We start from the raw sequence: 23,302 nt of genomic DNA on the forward strand, positions 1-23,302 counted from the left end.
AGCCATGGCCTTTGTTGACATATCCTCAGCAAACCTTTGGTGGCCTTTCTTGTGTACAGCCTTCAGAAGAGACTTATTCTCAAAAACGTCTCTGAACATTGACAAATGTTATATCACCCAGAGTGACTCAGTCAAAAATGTAGGTGTCATATTTGACCACTATCTGTCCCTTCAAACACACGTTAAGAATATTACTAGAACAGCTTTTTTTCCATCTTCGCAACATTGCTAAAATTTGCCGTATGCTGTATCAGTCGAATTATAATTCACGGGTTTGTTACCTCCTGTCTCGAATACCCTAATGCACTACTCTCTGGTCTCCCGAAGTCCAAAATCCAGAGCCTTCAGCTAGTACAAAATGCTGCAGCGAGGCATTTAACTAAGACAAGAAAGTTTGATCACATTTCCCCGATTTTAGCTAATCTGCATTGGCTCCCTGTTAGTTTAAGATGTGATTTTAAGGTTCTGTTGGTATTATACAAAATCATGCATGGACTTGCTCCCTCATATCTTTCAGATTTAATTTCCCCCTATGTTCCGGTCTGGAGCCTTTGCTCTGAAAACGCTGGTCTACTCGTGTTCCCAAGAGCCAAGAAGAGATCCGCAGGTTCAAAAGCTTTCTCCATTCGGGCCCCAGTGCTGTAGAATACTCTTCCCCCTGAGATTCGATTTGCAACCTCAGTGGAAATGTTTAAATCTAAGCTTCAAACACACTTCTACTCTATAGCATATGAATAACCTATAGTTTATGTTGATAATATGTGTATTATTTGCCCTCATGTAGGTTTTAGATGAGGGGATGGTGTCATAAGTCTGTAGTTTGCAATAGTCTTTGATATGTGCAGCCCTTTGAGACTTTTTGTGAAAAGGACCATACAAATAAACATGACTTGACTTGGCTTACATTTTCTCGAAAATTAGTTCTGCTGTTTTTGAGCCTATAAATCACACGCACACAAATTTGGGTTTATAAATGATATAGAGGATTTCATTTAGATAGACGGATAGATAGATGTCAAAATTTTGGAAAAGGTTTTTGCTAAATATTATTAACACCAAATCTATCATTATCCATTAAAGTATTACATGGTTAGACTTTTAATGAATTTTGCACAAATTAAAAATCAATAATTAAAAAAGAACTCAAGCCAAAACCGAAATGCTAAAAGAAGTCAAGTCAAGTCATTTTTATTTGTATAGCCCTTAATCACAATTAGTCTCTAAGGGCTTCACAAGTTATTACATATAAGATTAGGTTACTCGTATGCTATAGAGTAGAAGTGAGTTTTAAGCCTAGATTTAAACATTTCCACCGAGGTTGCAGATCGGATCTCAGGGGGAAGAGCATTCCACAACACCGGTGCCCGGATGGAGAACGCTCTCGAACCAGCGGAGCACTTCTTGGCTCTTGGGATCACCAGGAGACCGGCGATCTCGGAACGAAGGCTTCAGGCCGGGACATAGGGGGAGATCAGATCTGAAAGATATGAGGGGGAAAGTCCATGTATGATTTTGTATAGTAGTAGGAGAACCTTAAAATCGCATCTTAGGCTAACAGGGAGCCAATGCAGGTTAGCCAAAATTGGGGTGATGTGATCGTACTTTTTTGTCCTTGTTAAAAGCCTCGCTGCAGCATTTTGTACCAGCTGAAGACTCTTGAGTCTGGTCATCGGAAGACCGGAAAGTAGTGCATTACAGTAGTCGAGACGGGAGGTAACAAATGCATGAATTATGATTTCCGCATCCGACTGAGAAAGTATAGGACGAATTTTAGCAATGTTACGGAGATGAAAGAAAGCGGTTGTAGTAATTTTCTTCACATATGTTTGAAAGGACAGATCGGGGTCGAAAATGACACCTAAATTTTTAAGTGAGTCACTCTGTGTGATGTGGCAATTGTCCAAGTTCACTGCGGTTTTAGAGAATAAGTCACGGGACTTAGAAGGACCAATAACTAACATTTCAGTCTTTTCAGGGTTAAGACGCAGGAAATTGAGTGACATCCACTCTTTTATCTCAGTGAGGCAGGCCTCCAAAGTTCCACAGTTTAGTGTGGCAGATTCCTCCATCGGGAGATAGAGTTGAGTGTCATCTGCGTAGCAATGGAAACTGATATTATACTTACGAATAATATCACCTAGTGGAAGCATATAAATGCTGAAGAGAAGGGGGCCAAGCACTGAACCCTGCGGAACACCACAAGTAACACTAAATGGCTCAGATGTCAATTCGCCATATTTAACGCAGTGTGTCCTATCTGAGAGGTAGGATCTGAACCATAATAGGACGCTTCCTGAGGGACCAATCCATTTTTCCAACCGTTCTAGCAAGATAATATGGTCCACTGTGTCAAATGCAGCACTAAGGTCCAGCAGCAGCAAAAGTGATGATGTGCCCGAGTCCATTGCCCGTAGGAGATCATTGGTTACCTTAATCAGAGCTGTCTCAGTAGAGTGGTTAGCCCTGAATCCTGATTGCATTGATTCAAAGAGATTGTTCTCGGACATGAAATCATTCAGCTGCTGTGCCACTACTTTTTCAAGTATTTTAGAAAGAAACGGTAGGTTTGACACAGGTCTATAATTACATAAGTTTTCTGGATCTAGGTTGGGTCGTTTCAGTGTGGGTTTAATGACAGCGGACTTAAAAGCAGCTGGAACTACACCTGAGGCGAGTGATATGTTTAAAATATTTAGAACTGAAGGTGCAAGAACGCCAAAGAGACCTTTGATAAGTGAACCTGGAAGTGGGTCGAACTGGCAAGTCGTCGGTTTGGCCGTATTCACCATCTGTTTAAGATTTTCAAGTAACAGTTCACTAAAACGGGACAAAATACCTAGCCACCATGTCGTGCATCTAGAGATTTGAGTGCTTTAGTATGTGTTGAATTAATACTGTCTTTAGCAATTTCTTCCTGTATGCTTTGGATCTTCTTAGTAAAGAAGACCATTATGTCGTGGGCAGAATGGGTGGAGCTATCTGGGATAGTCTGTTGCCTTGTTAGCGATGCTACAGTGTCGAAAAGGACCTTGGGATTGTTCTTTTGTGACGCAATCACTTTCGAAAGGTAGGCTGATTTTGCAGAGGCCAGGGCCGCTTTATACTTCAACAAACTATCACACCAGATTTGATGGAAAACTTCAAGCTTGGTAGCGCGCCATTTTCTTTCAGATTTCCTGCATTCTCGTTTAAGGGATCTAGTTTCATCATTAAACCAAGGTGTGCGTCTTTTAGGTCGTGATTTATGCCGGATGGGCGCAACTGAATCCAGGGCATTGGCCAGGGTAGCGTTAAATTCATTTAGGAGTGGTTCGATGGAGCCTATGTAGGAAGGAAAGGACGCAACTGCTCCTGGAAGAATATCGGAGAGCTCAGAAACTGTGCCAGTGCTTATATTGCGTCCGCTAAATCCTTCAGCTTTTTTAACACTACTTTTAGCTAGCACCTCAAATGTAACTAAATAATGATCCGAGATAACTGTAGTACACGATAGCACCGCCATGTTTGAGGTTGAAACTCCTCGAGTCAGAACCAAGTCGAGCGTGTTTCCATCTTTATGGGTTGGCAAATCAACCAGTTGATTAAAACCAAAAGCATCAATTATAGACTGAAACGCAACAGTGAGTGAACTGAGTGGGGAGTTCATATGAATGTTAAAGTCGCCCATAATTATAATTTTGTCTGCGTAGGTTACTAGTTCAGACAAAAGTTCAGCAAATTCGTCTAAGAAAGTTGTGTATGGTCCTGGTGCGCGATAGATAGTTAAAGAAGAACAACAACATAATAACAACCCTGGAATAAAAAATATTCACATTTTTTTTCAAAGCGAGAAATCTCAATAAAATGTTATTCTGATACCCAAAAGCCACTCTGCTAAAGTACAGATGATTGATGACTGACTAATACTAGTTCTTTTGGTTAACTAAGAGAAAAATGAAATTCCCCAAAATGCATTGAAATCCTCTACTCTCAAATCATTCCTTTTGACTTCTTATTACTTAGTAGTAGCAGCACAACAAATAGAATGTTTGTATTGTTTAAAATGCTTATCTCATGCTACTCATAAATCCTATAAAAAATCCAAATCCAAATTGGGATTGACTCAAAGCTCAAAGATACTCAAAGACATGCACAGTTGCCACAAGACTTTATTGTCACATCCAATCACTGTCCGCTTAAGAGTAAAACTTTTTGTATCCACGTGCAAAAACCACAATGTTACAGTTGATTAACATTTAGGTTCCTACCCTTTTTTGAAGAACTGCCAAGTCCAACAGAAGCCAACGGAACAACATTAAGTCACGCCTCCAGGCTATGGTTGTCGTGGCAGCCAGTGTTTGGTGCCTTACTGGGAAAAAAAGTGATCGGTCAGTTACTAGTTACTTTATTTAAAAAGGAATTGCATTATCCGCCAGATTACTGACACCCAAAAGTAGCCTGTGACTCTGAAAGTAACTATCTAGTAACAAATTACTGTTTCTACTCACATTGAAGCAGACTCCCTAAAATTGCTTCAAAAGAGCCACATAATAAAATAAATAGAAGACAACGTGTAAAACAACTTGTGGGAGTGGTGAAGCATTCATAATTCTTGGCCGGTGCATTCTTGAGAGCTTGCAAACAAACACTTAGCCGAAAAACTTCCTATTCATTTTGTCTCTGGCCTTAAACCACTCAGAGATCTCCCTCTCCACATTTACGCACTGTCCAGGATGTTTTCTTTTTTTCTCTTTAGGCATTGTGTACTGCAAAAAACAATTTCACAAATAAAAAGACAGCATTAGCTCAGGAGGTAGAGCACTAGAGGTCGAGGTCGCAGGTTCGATTCCCGGCTCCTCCATGTTAATGCTGAAGTGTCCTTGGGCAAGACACTGAATCCCTAATAGTTGCTTTGCATGGCTGACGCTGCTATCGGTTAGTTAGTGTGTAAAAGGGAAAAGTGTGAAGCACATTGTTAAGCACTTTGGGAGGTCTTCATTGACTTGAAAAGCGCTATATAAATGCAGACCAAATAAATTCAAATGCAGACCATTCAAAGTTTAGCACTATTTTACCAAAAATCTGTGCTCACATACCCCTTGTTTTTAGTACTATATTTTATAGTTGTAAATATGGCTTAGATGTGAGTATACACAGTAGAGAGAACATCAGTATGGAGAAATTACGCATCATCCACACTTTGTGCGTGACTATTCATTTTGTATTCAATTTCTAGGATGACAACCAGGTGGTAACATACTGGATTCCCTTTTAACCAGCTCGGTAGCCTAGATGGTAGGGCTCCCGCTCCGAGACTGGTAGGTTGCTTGTTCAAGCCTCGGCCGAGACTTACAACATTGGTACTCATTGCCTCCCTGCTTTGCGCTCGGCATTTAGGGTTGGATTTGGGGGGTTTGGTTCACCTAATGACTCCCAACACATCAGTTGGGTCTAAAATGGCTGCAGCCCTGTTTGGCTGCGGCTGCATCGGCTCGCTACAGTTTCACTGACTCACACTTGGGGTCTCAACATGGCGGCGCATGGATGCATGCATGCGGCTATACTTACAGTAGGGACGAACTTATTTGGTTGGGTGGGCGTCTAAATTTCGACTTTTCGGGCACTTTTTATACTGCCTATGATATACCGAGCGAACTTCAAAGAGATCCGGCACCCTTGTGGACAGCTATTCATCCTAATAAACGACGACAGCGGCGCCGTAAGGACAGAAAACAGAAGCGTGGTTGCCGTGCAGGTAGATGTGTGAAGCGTGCGAAGTCCAAGGAGCAAGGACGCGAGGATGTGACTAATCCCACCATTCATTCCTCGCCGGACAACCGAAGCTTTACACTCAGCGCACACGAAAAGCCACAACAGCGGCATCCTTTGAAGATCTCTACAAAGACTACAAAGAGTTCAGCTAAGTCAAATGATTCAGCAAAGCTAAAATTTGGTCTTTTAAATATTAGATCGCTTGCTCCAAAAGCTTTACTTGTTGATAACATTATTCGTGATTATAAACTTAACTGTATGGGTCTTTGTGAAACTTGGTTACGCCCGGATGAGTATTTAGCGCTAAATTATGCTTCACCCCCTCACTACGCGAGTAGCCATGTAGCACGCACGTTGAAAAAGGGTGGCGGTGTTGCACTCATTTCTGAAAAATCGCTCAAATTTAATCCTCGTACCGCTAATAATTACAAGAAGTTTGAGGCTCTTGTGATGCGGTCCTCTCTATTGTCAATTTATGTAATAACTATCTATCGCGCACCTGGGCCATACACAGCTTTCTTAGACGAATTTGCTGAACTTTTGTCTGAACTAGTAACCTATGCAGACAAAATTATAATTATGGGGGACTTTAACATTCATATGAACTCCCCACTCAGTTCACTTATTATTGCGTTTAAGTCTCTAATTGATGCATTTGGTTTTAATCAACTGGTTGATTTGCCAACCCATAAAGATGGGAACACGCTAGACTTGATTCTGACTCGAGGAGTTTTAACCTCAAACATTATGGTGTTACCATGTACTACCGTTATCTCGGATCATTATTTAGTTACATTTGAGGTGCTAGCTAAATGTAGTGTTAAAAAAGCTGAAGGATTTAGCAGACGCAATATAAGCACTGGCACAGTTTCTGAGCTCTTTGAACTCCTTCCTGGAGCAGTTGCGTCCTTTCCTACGTACAATGGCTCGATTGACTCACTCATGAATGAGTTCAATACCACCCTGACTAGTGTCCTGGATTCAATAGCGCCCATAAAGCTAAAATCACGTCCTAAAAGATGCACGCCTTGGTTTACTGATGAAACTAGAACCCTTAAACAAGAATGCAGGAAATTGGAAAGAAAATGGCGCACTACCAAGCTTGAGGTTTTCCATCAAACATGGTGTGACAGCTTGTTAAAGTATAAAGCGGCCCTTGCCTCTGCAAAATCGGCCTACCTTTCGAAGGTGATTGCGTCTCAAAAGAACAATCCCAAAGCCCTTTTTGACACTGTAGCATCGCTTACAAGGCAACAGACTATTGCAGATAGTTCGACGCACTCTGCTCATGACTTAATGGTCTTCTTTACTAAGAAGATTCAATGCATACAGGAAGAAATTGCTAAAGAAATTATTAATACCACACATATTAAAGGGCTGAAATCTACAGATGCACGACAGGGTGGCTGTCCTGGGAAATTGTCCGGTTTTAGTGAACTGTCACTTGATGATCTCAAACAGGTGGTGAATGCGGCCAAACCGACAACTTGCCAGTTCGACCCGCTCCCAGGTTCACTTATTAAAAGTCTTGTTGGCGTCCTTGGACCTTCAGTTCTAAATATTATAAACATATCACTCTCCTCAGGTGTAGTTCCAGCAGCTTTTAAGTCCGCCGTTATTAAACCCACACTGAAACGACCCAACCTTGATCCAGAAATCTTAAGTAATTATAGACCTGTGTCAAACCTACCTTTCCTCTCTAAAGTACTTGAAAAAGTAGTGGCACAGCAGCTGAATGTTTTCATATCTGAGAATAACCTTTTTGAATCCATGCAATCAGGATTCAGGGCTAACCACTCTACTGAGACAGCTCTGATCAAGGTAACAAATGATCTCCTACTGTCAATGGATTCTGGCGCTTCATCACTTTTGCTGCTGCTGGATCTTAGTGCTGCTTTTGACACAGTGCACCACAATTTCCTACTAGAACGGTTGGAAAAATGGATTGGTCTCTCAGGAACCGTCCTCTCGTGGTTCAGATCCTACCTCTCAGATAGGACGCACTGTGTTAAATATGGTGAAATGACATCTGAGCCCTTTAATGTTACCTACGGTGTTCCGCAGGGTTCAGTGCTTGGCCCCCTTCTTTTCAGCATTTACATGCTTCCATTAGGTGATATTATTCGCAAGTACAATATCAGCTTCCACTGCTACGCAGACGACACTCAACTATATCTTCCGTTGGAGGAATCTCCCACACTAAACTGGAAATTTGGAGGCCTGCCTCATTGAGATAAAAGAGTGGATGTCACTCAATTTCTTGCGTCTTAACTCTGAAAAGACTGAAATGTTAGTCATTGGTCCATCTAAATGCCGTGACTTATTCTCAAAAACTGCTGTGAACATTGACAAATGTCACATCACACAGAGTGACTCAGTTAAAAATTTAGGTGTCATATTTGACCCTGATCTATACTTTGAAATGCATGTAAAGAAAATTACTAGAACCGCTTTCTTCCATCTTCGTAACATTGCTAAAATCCGTTCAATACTGTCTCAGTCTGATGCGGAAATTATAATTCATGCGTTTGTTACCTTCCGTCTCGATTACTGTAATGCACTACTCTCTGGTCTCCCAAAGTCTAGAATCAAGTCACTTCAGCTGGTACAAAATGCCGCAGCGAGGCTTTTAACTAGGACAAAAAAGTACGATCACATAACACCGATTTTGGCTAACCTGCATTGGCTCCCAGTTAGCCATAGATGTGATTTCAAGGTTCTCTTAGTATTGTACAAAATCATACATGGACTTGCTCCCTCTTATCTTTCAGATCTGATTTGCCCCTACGTCCCGGTCCGAAGCCTACGATCTGAGAGTGCCGGTCTTCTGGTGATCCCAAGAGCAAAGAAGTGTTCTGCTGGTTCGAGAGCGTTCTCCATCCGGGCACCGGTGCTGTGGAATGCTCTTCCCCCTGAGATCCGATCTGCAACCTCAGTGGAAATGTTTAAATCTAAACTTAAAACTCACTTCTACTCCATAGCATATGAATAACCTACTCTTCTCGTCGGCTGAAAAATAGTCTGTGTAATATAGTGTAATAATCTGTGAAGCCCTTTGAGACTCTTCGTGATTTAGGGCTATACAAATAAAAATGACTTGACTTGACTTGACTGTACGGGTCAGGTGTATCGACATTTCGTTCTGTGTGCATGGTTACAAAGAATGACAATAAAAGTAAATTCTATTCTCATGGAATAGAACCCATCGTAAATACAAACTGCCTTTTAAAAATAGTACAGTAACAACTCTGTTAAAATGGCAATTAAGGTACAAAATGTAATTATTAAAGCATTACAGCATTACCAAGTAAAGTAATTGCATTCCAGCTGTCCTTTGTAAAGTGTTACTCTTCCACTAATGGCGTCACATGCCAGAACAAAAACTCGATTTGTCTGTCCATACGTCTGTCTATTGGTTCATGGGACACCGTGCCAGGCGAGGTCACTGCCCCATCAGAGTTTTATGAGGTTGTTTAAAACCAGTGTTGTTTTAGGGTTAGTTTGACAGGAAATTTTAACTAGGCGTAGTAAAGAAAAGCTCAGAGCCTTGTTGGGCAAATGTGTAAGTTCTAAAACTCATCCAATATACCCACCTGCGTCCTGCCACAAGCCTCATATTTTCACACCACACATTCACACATACGCTTCATCCCCAGGTAGTGAGGAACACTGCATACATTGGCAGTTAGAATTGTTATTTTGAAATGATAATCAACTTGGATGGGTGTGCGCCATGAGAGCATCCGCCGTGTTCAGAGGCATAACGAGTTTGAGTGGCGTTTCCCTTTTTGGCAAGGTCATTCACTCTACAGGTACCTAACTTAGTAGAATGTATTTCTGTTAAAGCTGCTGAATCAGCAAAACCAAATATGCAGTGTCAGCTTTTTGGGGCAGTTTCTATATCTGGGGTAACGGTGTTGATATCTAATGTTGTTCTGGTCTAGGAGAGTTTAATATCTTTCTGAAAAAAAGCAGAGTCAGCAAAACTAAAAGTAATGTGTTGACTTTTTGGGGACATTTTTACTAGGGGTTGGACGATATGCTTTTGTCACTATTCCATTGTATCACGACACTATGGTGACAATTCGATTTATATCACCATTATCAGTAATTGCCAATCTATAAGTATTGCGATCGATACAATTGATGATTGAAATTTCCTAAAAATCAAGCAACTCAAATCATACACTTCTGGGACAATAAACTCTAAATTATGTTTAAACAGGGTTGGGTAGGGTTACTTTAACTTGATTACTTTTAATTACTTTTGGATTACTCCAATACCAAATATGCTAATAAAGGACAAAAGAAACAAAATATGAATAAAATTACTACTATTGTGCAGGCTTGGGGAGTAACTGAATACATGGAACGGTAAAAATGATTTTGGCAAGCCGTTTGGATTTATTTTCATTTTGTTTCTGTCGCATTTTATGTTAGTTTTGTCGGAGATCAAAGAGATCAAAGCCAGGAGAGAAAGCTTACCACATGTTGTGAGTCATAATTTTAGTCATATTTAGTTTCTTTTGTCTTTTATTAGCATATTTGGTATTGGAGTAATCCAAAAGTAATTGAAAGTAATCAAGTTAAAGTAACCCTACCCAACCCTGTGTTTAAACAATGCACATCAGTCAGTCCGGAAGCTGACATTTATTTCATCTGAGACAATGAGAACATAACATGTACACTGTACAACAGGTTTACAGCCACAAAATGTCATCAACTGAAATGTCAACCTAACACAAATGTGGTCCTTCAATTATCATATTTTCAGTATACACTCGTTTGTCGCTTTCCCCCTTAATTTTACACTTCTGTTTGCGTTCCCGCATTTATAGGACGTTACAAAAATCGATTCTGGGAGAAGCATCGATTTTAAAAATCGTCAAAAATTAAATCACGATATATACATGAATTTAATTTTTTTTTTATGTCCCACCCCTAAATTTTAAGACTCATAGATGAACCGTGAGGAGAATGTCTTTTTGGAAAGACTGCTGTATCTGGAAAGACTGCTGTATCTGGAAAGACCGCTGTATCAGCAATAGAGGTAAGATCGGGCCCAAAAAAAGCACCCGAGCCCGACGCAGGCCCGAGGGGTATTAAACCCGACCCGGACCCGGCCCGACTAATTAACTGGATTTGCTGGCCCGGCCCGAGGGGGCCCGATATTACATATTTTATTTATAAGGAGGGGTGATTTATGATAACAAATTAAACTCTGCCTTTTGTTACAACATCTAGGCCTAAGTTAAATAAAACTGTATAAACATTTACATCTTTTATATTTCTGTGTCTGCACTGCAATCTGTCATTGACGGTTTTTTTTTTGAGGTAGCGAAAACATTTAAAGGCGTCCGTCATTTTGACGACTTGATCATTGGGCCATAATCCACAGCAGCAGTAGTAGTACGCCTTTAAGATTTTAGCGCTTACGTATTGTGCCCTTTTCCGACTCCTATGCAAATTACCCCCCCCCCTGATCGTATTCTATATAAAACGCTTATTAAAACAATAAAGCGAGCTAATTATAATCATTGGGAGATCCTAGTCTATATAACGCGTTTATATAAACAATAAAGCGCGATCGTATTCTACAAATTGCGTTTTTTAACGCGGATGAAAATCTCACCAACGTCAATGTACGCTTCCGACAAAAGCGATCGTATTCTATATAATACGCTTTAAAACAAAATAAAGCGAGCTAATTATAATCATTGGGAGATCGCGTTTATTTAAACAATAAAGCGCGATCGTATTTTACAAAATGCGTTTTTTAACGCGGATGGAAAAGTCACCAACGTCACTGTACGCTATGATTTCTGCAATCACAACTAATTGTACACAAATAATATTTATTTGATTTACTGTAATATCCGTATGTAATGTCTTTTTTATTTTGAATGAAACCCTGGTTGCATTGGATCCCGCGGTGTAAACAAATTGTTGTTTTTTTCATTTAAAATCGGAGGGGGGGAGGAATTTGCATAGGAGTCGGAAAAAAAGCAATTACAGCTCCTTCTCCGTTTTATCCAAATTATTTATTTTATAACAAGTATTCCTTGGTCTAGTATCCATACATAGTTTAAGTATATATTTTTAATGAACATTTAACACATTATTAATTGATTTAAAAAAAAAAAAAAAAAAAAAAAAAAAGCAGGACCGAACCCGACCCGACCCGACCGTATGACTGACATTTCAGGGCCCGACCCGGCCCGAAATTGCCTCGGGTTCGGGTTCGGGTTCGGGCTCGGGCCATAAATCTTACCTCTAATCAGCAAAGCCAGCGAAAGTGCTAAGTCTGTATTTTACGGGGCAGTTTCACAAGACTTTACTGATTGCTTGTGAAATATCGTGATCCTGGCCCAATTTGTTCTGGCTTGGAATGTCTTTCTGGGAAAGCTGCCGAGTCAGCCAAACCAAATATACCCAGTCATCTTTTTTGGGCATTTTTTACATCTAGGGTAACCTACGTGACTGTCTTTAAAAAATTGTGCTGATATTAAATGTTGTTCTGGTCTAGGAGACTGGAATGTCTTGCTGGGAAAAATTGCTGAATCAATAAAACCAAAAGTCTTAAATCAGCTGTTTTTAGCATTTAACACATCTAGTTTAACCAACATGAATCATCGTGAAAGATGATGGTCATGTATAATGATAAAAATAAAAATAATTATAATAATACATTCAACTTCAAAGCGTCTTTCAGGACACCCAAGGTCACTGTACACGGAATACCATCCATCCATCCACTATCTGCCCCCCCTTGTCCTCAGTCGGGTCACAGGGGTACTTGAGCTTATCCCAGGATTATTCGGGCAGTGGGCGGAGGACACCCTGAACTGGTTGCAAGCCAGTTGCACAGGGACAGAACACTCACTCGCTCATTCACACCTAGGGACAATTTGGATTGGCCAATTAATATGTCATGCAAGTCTGTGTAATGTGGGAGAAAACTGGAGTGCCCAGAAGAAACCCACACATGTACGGAGAAAATATGCAAACTATGCCCAACAAGGGTGGATTTCAACTTATGACCTCAGAACTGTCTAGCGGATGCGTTAACCACTCAGCCATGCCACCCCTACACAGGATGCCAAACAACAATAAAACAAGGATTAAAACAAGCAAGTAATAAATAGCAAATTTTAAAAAAGTAGAGTTAAAAAAGGGCTGTATGTGAGGCAGATGATCATGAAAAGTCTAAAGAGGAGGGTTTTGATTCCGTATTTGAGGGTGGACAGGGGAACGGAATTCCGGAGGTCAGGCAGTAATGAGTTCCAGAGTTAGGGGGTAGAGCAGCTAAAAGCTCTGCTCCCCAATGGGAAGTGAGTATAGTGAGATGGAGGAAGGAGGGTAATATGAAAATGCGGGATGGCGTTGCAATATGAAGGAAGTTGCGGAGGTAGAAAGGGGTAAGGTTATGAATGGTTATGTAGGTGTAGAGAAGGATTTTGTTGTTGATTCTATGGTTGATAGGGAGCCAGTGGAGTTGCTGAAGGACAGGGGTGATGTGATGGCCAGAGTGGCTTTTGGTGATGATGCGTGCAGCAGAGTTGTGAAACAGCTGAAGTTTGGGGAGGGACTTTTGAGGTAAACCGTGGAGGAGGGAATTGCAGTCATCAAGGCTTAAGGTGAAAAGGCTATTGACGAGGATGGCGGTGGTTTAGGGGGTGAGGGAGGAAAGGTGAAAGTAAGCTGAGTGAGTCATGTTATTTACAGTACAGTGGAACCTTGGTTCTCGACCATAATCCGCTCCAGAACTCTGTTCGAAAACCGATTTGTTCGATCAACGAAATCATTTTTCCCATTAAAAATAATGTAAATTGTTTTGATCCGTTCCAACACCCTGAATGTTTACCTTTGATGTTCAACGTAAACATAAAGCTAACCCAGGCTAATCATACGTCCGCGTTATTGTAATCTTCCATACGAAAGATTACGCTAACATGAACGTGTAAAAATAAAAAAAATCAGGTCGTTTACAAGTCATTTAGCACCCGGGTCTCCATAACAAGTGGTGAGCGGTTCATTGGAAAAGGGGCTCCGTTCCAACACCCTGAAAGTTGGGCTCCGTTCCAACACCCTGAATGTTTACCTGAATGTTCAACGTAAACATAATGCTAACCCAGGCTAATCGTACGTTCGCGTTATCTTAATCTTCCGTACGAAAGATTACGCTAACATGAACGTGTAAAAATAAAAAAAGGATAAAGAAAATAATTATGAATAGGATTTCTTACCTTTGTGGTGGTCAGCAGAATGCGCAGGTGGACGGTGGGGTATTCCCTAGCAAGACCAGATACTCGCACACCTCCTTCATATTTTGCTATTATTTATTTCTCAAATGCAATAGTTGTACGCACTACTTTTCTTTTTTCACCTGTAGCAACTTTGCTGCTTGCACTGACTTTCTTCGGAGGCATAATTAGGGGCTAAAACACTTGGTACACCTATATTAAAAGCGGAAGCAAAACGAAGCATGTCCGCACGCGATAACAGTTGGTCAATAAAAGAGCGATCTACACCCGTACACCGCTCAGCATCGCACCCTAGCGTACCCACTCACGCATTACTGGCGTTCGAACTCCGATTTTTTGACCGAACAGCGAAGCAAGAATTTCTCGAAATGTTTGGTCGGACTCCGATTTGTTCGAACTGAGAAGCGTTCGAAAACCGAGGTTCCACTGTATTTGAGAGTTAAAGGAGAATGTTCTGTCGAGGATGTCACCTAGACTGTTGACCATTTCCTGGGTTGACAAGCAAACAAACAGACCAACAGATATTCATACTTAGATTCCCCAAAAAACATTATCGCCACACTTTTTCACCTGGCGTTATAAGAGGTACTTCACATTTTGGCATTCTTGCTGGTTGGGAGTGTGAAGCAGGTTGCCATTTAAGTCTGGCAAACAGCGTCTTTTTATTGACTGGGATTGCTAACCCTGTTTGCGCTTTATCTTTGGCACACACACCACACACTCAAACATTCAAGCTCATTTGTGGGATGTCTGACATTGCCAATTTCCAGTGGCTGCCTCCATCATCCATTTTCCCTGGAGACCAGTGTAAGGATGACAGGAGAAATATTGGTTGGTAGAAATGCAATAGAAGTGTGTTATTTATTTTCTATTGTTGTATTTTCATTCCGTGTAAATAAAACACACATTTATATTATAAAACACATCTCTTTAAAACACACATTCACATTATAAACCACCTCTCTTTTTTTAACACCAAAACACCATCTCCATTTCTGAATTTCCTAGCTTTATATTAGTTTCAAGCTGACTAGCATTTGATTGTCACTTCTCGGACAATTTATCCCGGATCAACCTGCACAGTCTGCTTTCTTTGGTGGCAAAGCGCAAACGTCTGCTCCGGTGGTCCCAAATTACTGCCGTTTCTGATGCCACCGCATGTCCATTTCTATAGAAATGATTCTTTCCTGCACAGCCAAAAATGTGTTTGCCCTTCTGAATATAAATCATGGCATGGCAACCATTCTTTTTTAAAATGTTAACTGTTTTTATGTTTCATAATAAATGTTATTATTATGGGGATGTAAAACTAATTTTTTGGTTCTGGGTCAGCAAATAATTGGGTTGTTTGCTCAAACAAAACATAGTCACCAGGACTTGCTTACTTATCAAATATATTGAATTGTAGTTACATTTATTCTTTTAGATACATGAGTGACCCAAGCATGAGCTTGATGCTAATGCTACCACTCAAAGACATTTTTGTATTTGCTCTCAAGGAGGAGATTATGACCCATATAAGGATAGCTGGAACAAATAGACAATGGTTGCATGCAGAAAAAGTCTAACTAGGATCATAATTAAGATTTTTTTTTGACCAATATAAACAAATTGTTTACATGCCTTGTGACAAACCTTGCATATGTGCTGTTTGGGAGCATTCTGATCGCCAGGGATACAAGCACAAGCATAGTCATAACACAAATAGATGTATTTTCTGCAATTGAATTTTACTCCGAATAAAAGATTCAATTCATGTCACTCAGGAAAATTAACGAAGTTTGCTTGTTTGGCGCTCTCTCCAAAAGTGCCTTCCATTGCTGGGTCCAGTTTGTTTACAATCTGTGCTCATGTGTTGCTAGCGATAACCTTTGCCTTCCAGTACATATGGAGAGATACAACTGTATTCACTATACATGGATACAACTGATGTAATGTTAGCCATGGAGACACAAAATACAATGAAAATCAACAATACTGTCATGAACCAGAACGGACTCTCGGATCCAACAGCGTTTGTTTCAAAGGAGTTTTTATTGGAAAGAGTTGTTGGAGCTGGCTTGTGACGCCGGCGCTTGTCGGTCATCAACCTCTTTGGCCAGAATGCCAGCTCCGTGATGGGTAAGTGGAAAGTACAGCTTAGCGGGTAAGCCGATGGCCAGGGTGGGAGAGCAGGTCGAAAAACGTGGGACGGAAACAGGTCAAAAAACGGAAGGCAGGAATGAATCAGGCAAGAGGAGTCGTAGGTACTTTGTCGTCTGGAGAAACACACAGGGATACAAAAAGTACAATCCGACGTTCATCTCTGGAGGCAGACCGCTTAAGAGGAGAACGTCAGCCAATCAGGAAGTGCGCTCCAGCGCGCCAAACGATTGCCCCAGGTGACTTCACTTAGGCAATCACGACAAATACTCCTTCATCACTGTACTACAAGTCCACAGTTCTTTGCAGCACACAAGTAAATTGATTATTCAAATCTGTATTCTTGCATGAAAAATGAAACGACACACCAACCATTTCCAGTGGACTACTGACAGTATGACTAAGACCTTAATCAGATTTTTGTGCGCGTTTACTTAACCGGAATACCGTCAGTAGTCCGAGTTGATTGTAACTTCTTTTTTCATCTTTTGGGGGGGTTGTTCTTATGAGTCTCATGAAAGTAAAATAAAAAAACACAAACAAGAGGCGCCATGTTACAATCAACTGAAAATTACAATAACCTGACAAAAACAGATTACAAAGTGAGTAGCTAAATTGACACTGATGAGATAATCAAAACTGGACAAGAGACAAGAAGCTGTAGGAGCTGATTGACACAAAGCAAAGAAACAACAGGACAAAGGTGAACACGATTATTATTCACACAAGTAAGCACAGAATATGACAGAAAATTGAAGAATGAACAGTTTTCATTTTTTGTCCTATGTAAAGATTGACTGATAGTGACTGTTGAGTGGGTAAAACACTAAGACGTGATGGTTTGAAATCATGCATGGCACGAAAGGTTCCCCTGCTTAAACCAGCACATGTCAAGGGCCGTCTTAGGTTTGCATATGACCATTTGGATAATACAGAGGAGTCATGGGAGAATGTTTTGTGGTCAGACTCGACCAAGATGGAACCTTTTTGGTCATAATTCCACTAGCGTGTTTGGAGGAAGAAGAATGAGGAGTACAATCCGAAGAACACCATCCCTACTCTGAAGCATGGGGTGGTAGCATCATGCTTTGGGGGTGTTTCTCTGCACATGGGACTGGACAAGTGCACTGCATTAAAGAGAGGATGACTGTGTATTGTGAGATTTCGGGGAACAACCTCCTTCCCTCAGTCAGAGCATTTAAGATCGGTCGTGGCTGGGTGTTCCAACACGACAACAACCCCAAGCACACAGCCAGGAAAACCAAAGAGTGGCTCTGTAAGAAGCATATCAAAGTTCTAGCATGGCCCAGCCAGTCTCCAGACCTGAACCCAGTCAAAAATTATCTCGAAGGAACTCAAGCTTGACTGATCTAGAGAAGATCTGTGCGGTGGAGTGGGCCAAGATCCCTCCTGCAGTGTGTGCAAACCTGGTGAAAGACTACTGGAAACCTTTGGCCTCTGTAATAGTAAACTAAAGCTACTGTACCAAATAGTAAAATTCATTTTCTCAGGTGATTAAATACTTATTTGCAGCTATATCACACCAATAAATCGTTAAAAAAATCATGCATTGTAATATCTGGATTTTTCTTTGTAGTTTATCTCTCTCACAGTGGACATGCACCTACGATGAAAATTTCAGACCCCTCCATGATTTCTAAGTGGAGGAAATAGCAAAATAGCAAGGTGTTCAAATACTTATTTTCTTCATTTTATCTATCCACAAAACATATCTTAAGAATTTTACAGACGATGGTGTCAAAAGTACATCAATGGAAGCAGATGGCTGTTGATGGTGAAGATGCCATGGGTCAATGACAATGTCTAACAGACGAGACTGAAGCAACATGGCTCCTGGTGAGAATCTCCTATAAAAGGTATTACGTAAAATTCAAATGACCTTATCCTGGGGGGCAGAAAAAAATCATTGTTAATGGAAATAATACATTTGAATACATGTATGATAAAATCTGAATGGACATTTCTTTCGTTGTCAGTGAGGAATCAGAGCTTGTGCTAAACTGTATAAGCCTGAACACTGAGTGAAGGTTGGAATCTGATGGAATAAATGAGGGGTTCCACAAGGCCAAGGCCTGGCACCTTTAGTTCAGTGAAACTTAATAGGAATTTAGAACTAGTCTCTTATACATAATAAACCAATGAATTATTTCAATGTTATGATTTATTCCTTTAATTACTTTATCATGCATCTTTAGGTTAGTATAAATTTCAAACCCAGTGTTAAATCCATGACAAGTTGACATCTTGCAATTCAACACAACCAACACATCATCGCCTCAGTCTACCATTTGTTTCGGTCATCATTTTCGGGAAATTGGAAAATCGAGCACCGGCATTGCCGAATGACCCTTGCTGCAAAAAAAGCCCTCTCAAAAAAAAAATAGTTCAAACCCGCTGCCGCTGGACCCCCAGTTGTTCCCAAACCGAGAGAAACTCATTACAAGCCAGGATTACATTGATCGCTGAGAGGCTGAGATGCCCGCTGGAGAGGCTGCATGCCTGCCTGGTCCAGGCAATTTGTGCCAACAATAGAGCTCATCTGTGTGTGCATGTGTGTTTGTGAAGCTCTTGTGTACCACACACTTAAAATTGTTACGACTCATAATGAGTAGAGGCGTGACCATAATGTGTCCGTAAGGGGGATGTTTCTTTTTTTTTGAAAAATAAATGCACACACGCCACACACACTCACAAAGTGGGCTTTGCCTCCTGCCGTCTCCATGGAAACGGTAGAGTAAACACACGGAGATTGGCTTCTTTCTGAGCCACACACACATCAAGCCTATCTTTATTTCCCAGCAGGTTTGATGTTGTTAAAGAGTGATGATTGTCAGCTCTTCAAGGTTCATCTGCAAGTTTGGGCTTGATGCTCCAAGAGGTGATGGTTGAAGGGGGGAAGGGGGTGAGTTGCCTTCGGAAGATGGGCTCTCAATAAAGGATTAAGCATTAAAGCACTGGGTGCAGCAGCAGTTGAGCTTTCCATAAATTATGCTTCATTTTTGCTTTGCGTTTTGTGTTACAAGGGGTCAGTGAACGCGTTTGGAGTGGAGCTCCTGGTTAGGTGCGATAATGGCGCCTTTGAGCAGTGATAATGAGATTAGTCTTTGCAACACTTGACACTTGTCTAAGGATGTATTACTGGTTCCGATTAGTATATTGGCCCCGCGATGTTTTTTTTGACACATTGCCATATTTTAGGATTCAATTTTATAGATTAAAAACAACTCTAAATATGTTCCCAGAATCAGCAATCACACAATTGACACAATCGTGAAAAGAAACCAAATGTATTTAGCGTTTTATAATGGGCTGGCAAATAAAACATGTGCACAGCATGTCATGGTCGCCTTGGTGACCAGTCTGCCCCGCCCTCTGGGCAACAGCTGAAGCAGTTCAACTAATTGTGTCTGCTATTTAAGGCTGGATTCTGGGCTTTGCGAGGGCTGGCTCATTATACATATCTACACAATCCCAGGTCTGTTATGCCTTGTCCTGTTTTAGGTTTAAACATTTTCCGTCTGTTAAGCCCTGTCCTGTTGAGTTCGTGCCGGAGGAACTCTGTACCGTTCTGTTCTGATTGTAAGAATGTTTTTGTTTGTCTTGTCCCTGAGTTTTGGACAACTTTTATTTTGTTAAATAAAACTTTTGGATCGTTACGCAATTGAGTTCTCCCTTCCTGCCTCCTGCCTCCGTTCTGGTCCGATCACCCCTTCGATCCCACCGCGCCTCGTGACAGAATGAGCCAGCCACGACAAGAACTCAGCGAACGATCCCAGCGCGATTTGGGGAGACCTGGAGAACGCAGCTTGGCAAGCGCTCACTGAGTCCGACTTTGACTCCCTGCCCGTTCCAACCACGGCCCCGCCCGTCGTGGCCATTGCTGTGCCTCGAATGGGGTCCCGGGAGGAATTGACGCCTGCCTGTTCGACTCTCATGCCTGCCTGCCCGACTCCCGTGCCGACTGCCTGCTATTCAGTCTCCCCTGCGTGCCAGTCCGACTCCGCTGCCTGCCAGTCCGACTCCGCTGCCTGCCAGTCCGACTCCGCTGCCTGGCAGTCCGACTCCGCTGCCTGGCAGTCCGACTCCGCTGCCTGCCAGTCCGACTCCGCTGCCTGCCAGTCCGACTCAGCTGCCTGCCAGTCCGACTCAGCTGCCTGCCAGTCCGACTCAGCTGCCTGCCAGTCCGACTCCGCTGCCTGCCAGTCCGACTCCGCTGCCTGCCAGTCTGACTCCGCTGCTCCTGTTTTGCCGGTTCTGATTTTGACTCTCTCATGTCTTGTCTGTTCTGATTCCGCCTGTCCTGTCTGAATCGCCACTTCTGAATCTGCCTGTCCTGAGTGTGACACTTCTGAATCGGTCTGTCCTGAGTGCGACTCTTCTGAATCGGTCTGTCCTGAGTGCGACTCTTCTGAATCGGTCTGTCCTGAGTGCGACTCTTCTGAATCGGTCTGTCCTGAGTGCGACTCTTCTGAATCGGCCTGTCCTGAGTGCGACTTTATCTGTCCTGTTCTCGTCGGTTCTGCCTGTCTGTTATCCCCTGTCCAGTTTGCCCGCCGGACCCCCCCCCCCCCCCTGCCGAGCGCCGATTCCGATCCGCCTGACGCAGATGGCGCCTGCCTCTCCCCGTTCCTGCGTGTTCGGAGGAGGGAGCGGGGTTGCCCCAATCGTGAGCGTCGAACCATTCGGGGGCGCGAGGTACTAATTCTTTCTTTTTGGGACCTCGGGAGCTGTCCCTTAAAGGGGGGGCTCTGTCACGGTCGCCTTGGTGACCAGTCTGCCCCGCCCTCTGGGCAACAGCTGAAGCAGTTCAACTAATTGTGTCTGCTATTTAAGGCTGGATTCTGGGCTTTGCGAGGGCTGGCTCATAATACATATCTAACACAATCCCAGGTCTGTTATGCCTTGTCCTGTTTTAGGTTTAAACATTTTCCGTCTGTTAAGCCCTGTCCTGTTGAGTTCGTGCCGGAGTAACTCTGTACCGTTCTGTTCTGATTGTAAGAATGTTTTTGTTTGTCTTGTCCCTGAGTTTTGGACAACTTTTATTTTGTTAAATAAAACTTTTGGATCGTTACGCAATTGAGTTCTCCCTTCCTGCCTCCTGCCTCCGTTCTGGTCCGATCACCCCTTCGACCCCACCGCGCCTCGTGACACAGCAGTTTTCAGATCTTTCCACAAATGCTCTATAGGATTTAGGTCAGGACTTTGGCTTGGCCATTCTAACACCTTCATATTGTTGGATTCAAACCTTCCATTTTATATTTTGTTTTATGTTTCATGTTGTTGTTCCGTTGGAAGGTGATCCTTTGCCCCCTTCCCTGGTCTCTTGCAGACCCCCACAAATTTTCTTCCAGAATTGCTCTGTATTTGGCCCCATTCATCTTCCCATCAACTCTAACAATCTTCCCAGTCCCTGCTAAAGAAAAGAAATCCCAGAGCATGATGCGTTTTTCCTTTGGATTATTTATCCTGGCATTTTCTATTACCTGGGGGTATTACACACAGGTTATATAATAGAAATTGAGGTTACCTAAATAAACACTCGTTGAACTAGTCGGACTGGCGATTTTTGGATTTACCATTGTACGTTTGCCGTGACAGGATAAAGAGGCGTGGCTATGTCAAGCTAGCTGTAGTTATTTTAAATAAATGCATCCTCAAATATACCCCCAGGATCCATCTCAGAATCATGGATCGTAAAAGGGAAAAGCGTTGCTCATTGTATTTTACGGCCACTGAACAACAGCCCTTTATGAGGTTTTATGAAGATGTGAAAGAACTTGTATATAAAAAAAAAAGGTTACAATAGTACTATTGTTACGGAAACTGATTACACCAAAATAACAACTCAATGCCTCCCAAAAGAGCGTATTTCTGGCATCCCCAATAACACGATCAACATGAGTCCTGATGTGGGCAATTTTTTTTACAAATGCCAAGTCAGCAGGAGATATCTGTGATTTTATTTTCACGTGTAAAGATAGTTGAGCGTTTCCTGCTACAATCACCTTCTTTATCATAGCCCGGATTTTTATAACTTTTGAAAACTGATAATATTCCAAGTTTTTGCAGTCTCTCCTCATAGATCACCGCTGTCCTTACTGTACTCCATTTTTGCTGCTGTTGTATCTCCATGATGACTTGTTAATTTCGCCTCATACAACACGGTCTATTTTGGGTAAGTAACCAGTAAAATATATTTTTATGCCAGCAAGTTAAATGCACGAAACTGTGGCTCAGACGACTAATTCATTTTTACAGTAGCTTCGTTCAGACCTAAGTTAAACTTTAGAAGAGTTAGTGTTGGTGGATTCAATAATAATAACAACAACAATGAATCAATGATTATTAATACTATCAAAATAAAAATGTATTATTATTCAATAAATAATATATAACATATACATTAATAATAATGACGAAAATGTTATAATTATTGTTATCATTATAATGATTATAATTATAAATGATCTGGTCAAACAGTGTGCATAAGGAGCATGCAAATCTGATGCGAAGTGTGCTGATAGGCTGGGTTATAGGGTCTACTTGTTTTATCCTTTCCCAAGCCACATTTAAATTGAGTCGATCACAGCACCAACTCAACGTGCATAACGTTAATAAGGATGTCTACATCTGTTCTAACGCAAGTCAACATAGTATTTGAGGCATCATATTGTCACTTTGCTGAACAGAAATACAGTTATTTATAACGTTAACATCTCTAACATTAGGCAGACGTTAGCTAAAGTTATCTCTTAGCTAAGTTGTACATCATGTCACTTTGTTTACTAGGAGTTCAAAAACCTGTTTTGTGCTAGCTTTTCTACGTTGGTAATCATACGTTTCAACGATTGTTAGCTGTTGTCCAAAGGGCTCTTGTCATAGTATCGTTAATTTTTGGAGCTTAGATATGCTTCCCCCGCAGCAGGTCCACATAATGGAACTGAGCAGTAACCCGATTCCCTTTGGATTTAATCATAATGATGTGTCAGAAATTGAACTTGTTATAGTATATGAACAGATATTTACCAAAGCCCAATATACTATTAAATTCTGCTTTAGCAGAAAAAAATGTAGCTTTAAGAGCTTTAGGCTAGGTTTGGATTAATAAAAGCAAATACAAAGCC

The sequence above is a fragment of the Urocampus carinirostris genome, chromosome 1 (genome assembly GCF_059441175.1).
Source record: "Urocampus carinirostris isolate Australia breed hairy pipefish chromosome 1, RoL_Ucar_1.0, whole genome shotgun sequence".
Taxonomy (NCBI): domain Eukaryota; kingdom Metazoa; phylum Chordata; class Actinopteri; order Syngnathiformes; family Syngnathidae; genus Urocampus; species Urocampus carinirostris.